Consider the following 2,942-nt stretch of genomic DNA (forward strand, 5'->3'; position numbering starts at 1 on the left):
GTGTGTGTGTGTCTGTGTGTCTGTGTGTGTATGTGTGTCTGTGTGTCTCTCTGTGTGTAACAATAACAAGAAAGAAGAAGTGAGGGATTTAAGTGGGAGACATAGGAGGAGCTGGAAGAAGAGAATGGAGGGAAATGTTGAAAGTATATTTTAATAAAAAGAACATCTTTCTTTCCCTGGATGTGCTACAAATAGTAACCAATCCCGGATCCCTCAGTGCATATCTTCTGTTTTGTTTGCACAGTGACCTACAATCACAGAAATGAAAACGTGAGTACCTTTCTCAAGATATATAAAGAATAAATAACTTGAGCAAATGTCTTCACAGTGCTGATTGTGAATGGCCTGAATTGAACTGTGTCTTTTCTGCCTTAAGAACTTCTAGTGAAAGACAAGCACCCCAAGACCTTAGCGTTTGAAGACAGTCTTCACAGAGGCAGTTGTGGTGGTAGGTACTAATCTGACGTGGCCATTTACTTTCGTTGATCATTAGCCATTCTTGATCTGAACTCTGAAAACTGTCTCGGTTTAAGTGCACTGTGGTACAATGGAAACCGGGTGCCTACCACTATAGAAAAATAAAACAAGATTTTCTTCTCTCTTGTTTACAAAGAAAAAGTTTGGAGTCAAACTGACTGCCTTCAAGTACTCATTCTGTTCCTGCGATATCACCTAAATTAGCCTCCCCTAGACTTGGTGTCTTCATCTCTAAATTGAGGGATAATGATAGTAATTCCCACCTCATAACGAACCCTTGTCCCTAAGCCTCTTAGGGTTATGGTGAAGCTTAAGTTACTGCAACATGTAAAAGCATTAGAGCAACACACGTGTGAGGAAGGCCTTGTAAATATGTCAGTTAACGCACTAGCTTGATATCATGGTTGTCAGTATATATCCATGTGTATGTATATGTGTGCCTATGCATAGTGTGTGCGTGTGTGCATGCATGCGTGTGTGTGTGTGTGTGTGTGTGTGTGTGTGTGTTCCTTTTGCTTATATTTATGAGCTACTACATGAAGGCCCTTACATGAAGGCTTGATTAATGGGTTTTTAACTGTTGTTGTATTAGAAATATTGAGTTTTTGGACATTCTTATAACTGTCTTGCAGCAGAGTGGTCTAAAAAGAATTGATTGTCGGCCGGTTAACAAAAGAGCGTTTTCATCCCAGGGCTTGGGTTCAGACTTAAAGACTAATAACACCTGCAAGTTTGCATTTGCAGGATTTAGGTAGAGAAAGCGCCTACCCTGTCCGTGGCTGAGGTGAGCAGTGGCTATCACTGCTTAGATGATCTGTGTGTGAGCCAGGTCTTCATGACCCATTTGCTTTTAACCTTTTCACATATGTGTTCATAAAGAAATGTATTAAATACACTTCTACATCAGTATTTGTATGGAGATGGGTTCATTATACTGGTAGCTAGGCAAGGATATACTTTCATCAAAGAATGAGGGGTGGAAATGTTCAGTCTCTATCATAGGACTGGAGAATGACTCAGTCCTTGAGAACGTTTGCTGCTCTTCCAGAGGACCCAAATTCAGTTCCCAGTAGACACACTGGACAGTTCAAAACTGCCCACAACTCCAGCTACAAGGCGTCGGGAGTGTGCTTCTGGTCTCTGTGAGCATTCGTACACGCATGGCATCCGCTCACACAGACAAGTACATAAACGTACATTAAAAAAATAAAAGCATTTTAAATGATACATTATATACATGTATACATTTTAAATGATACATTATATACATGTATACATTTTTTCAAAGAATAAATATGAAGTAAAAACAAAACCAGAATAATGTCTTCATTTTGTGAGACTGAATCCTATCTGTTCTTAGATGCCTTGCTTCCTCTCCTTTGCAGGATGTTATAAATATCAAAGAGCAAAATGTCAGCTCAATCTTGATACCTCCCATAACAGTCCAGTGTTTTCATGTAACTTCCACCACTTCTAATCACCTCTAGATGACTTGTAACAGGATAAAAGCCGTAATGAACATGTCAAGAAGCTTCTAGCATAACACTAAATTACTTGATACATCTATTCAATGTCCAGTGATACTATTAGCTGTTTAAGCAAGAACCTCCTAGGGAAAGCTATTAGCCGGCACCTCTCACCAAAACCTCCCAGCATGCTGGGTTGATCTGGAGACCATATGGCTCTCATCTCACAGGGTCCTCTCCCAGTCCACAAGAAAAGCCAAGTTTGCGCATACATTCCCTTCTGCTTGCACACCCAGCAAAGCACATGGAACCGGACATGCGAGATTGCAAAATATTTCAGCTCCACAGAAATGCAAATGTTTCCCTTTTCTGACGCAGGTGTTCCCCTGCAGGTTACTGGTGAGTGGCTAATGGACAAGAACTTGCGAAGCTCTTGGCAATCTTGATATAAGAGATTGTAAAAGTTCTATAACCCTGCCGAGCGTCTCAGGCCTTGGGCCAAAGCAACTAGACCGCTGCACGTCATCATCTCCCATGGGCCCTGACTTCAGGCGACTGAGCATGCTCTTTACAAACTTGACAGACAGCTGGGTCCTTTGCAACCTGCCCAGTATGTTATTTCTCGGACGACTTCCTGTGTGACCTGGGAGAGGGGAGAACTCTGGCGCTGAGGCAAGGTAAAAAAGAAAACAAGTCTGAAGCCTGAGAAGGAGACTATCAGTGAGTTCTCGGCACCTCCATCATCACATTCTGCACGATGCCAGGCACTGGGAACTCAGCATGAGCCACACAGAAGAGGTTTCTGCCCTTTGAACATCTCCATCCCTGGAGAAGACTGTTGAACAATTTCAAGTCATAGCGCTAAGATCCCAGCAATCAGGGGGTGAACACAGGAAGACTATGAGTTTGTTGCCTGTGCTACACAGTCAGATCTTGCTTTCCTTTTTAAATCAGATATTTGTGTCTGATATAAAAGAGATAAAATGAGGTTAGATGCTG

The 2,942-nt window shown here is 42.0% G+C and overlaps 1 long non-coding RNA gene across 1 annotated transcript in view; it reads left to right on the forward strand.

Annotated features, from left to right (window-relative positions):
* Positions 1 to 2,724, forward strand: part of LOC114628969 — a 5,600-nt gene extending 2,876 nt beyond the window's left edge. The window contains exons 2-3 of the long non-coding RNA XR_003712574.1: positions 196 to 270; positions 2,336 to 2,724. This is a non-coding gene — a long non-coding RNA (uncharacterized LOC114628969). The remainder of the gene's footprint in view (positions 1 to 195; positions 271 to 2,335) is intronic.
* The last annotated feature ends 218 nt before the right edge of the window (positions 2,725 to 2,942 follow it).

This window comes from Grammomys surdaster, unplaced genomic scaffold, assembly GCF_004785775.1.
Source record: "Grammomys surdaster isolate TR1022 unplaced genomic scaffold, NIH_TR_1.0 275, whole genome shotgun sequence".
Taxonomy (NCBI): Eukaryota; Metazoa; Chordata; class Mammalia; order Rodentia; family Muridae; genus Grammomys; species Grammomys surdaster.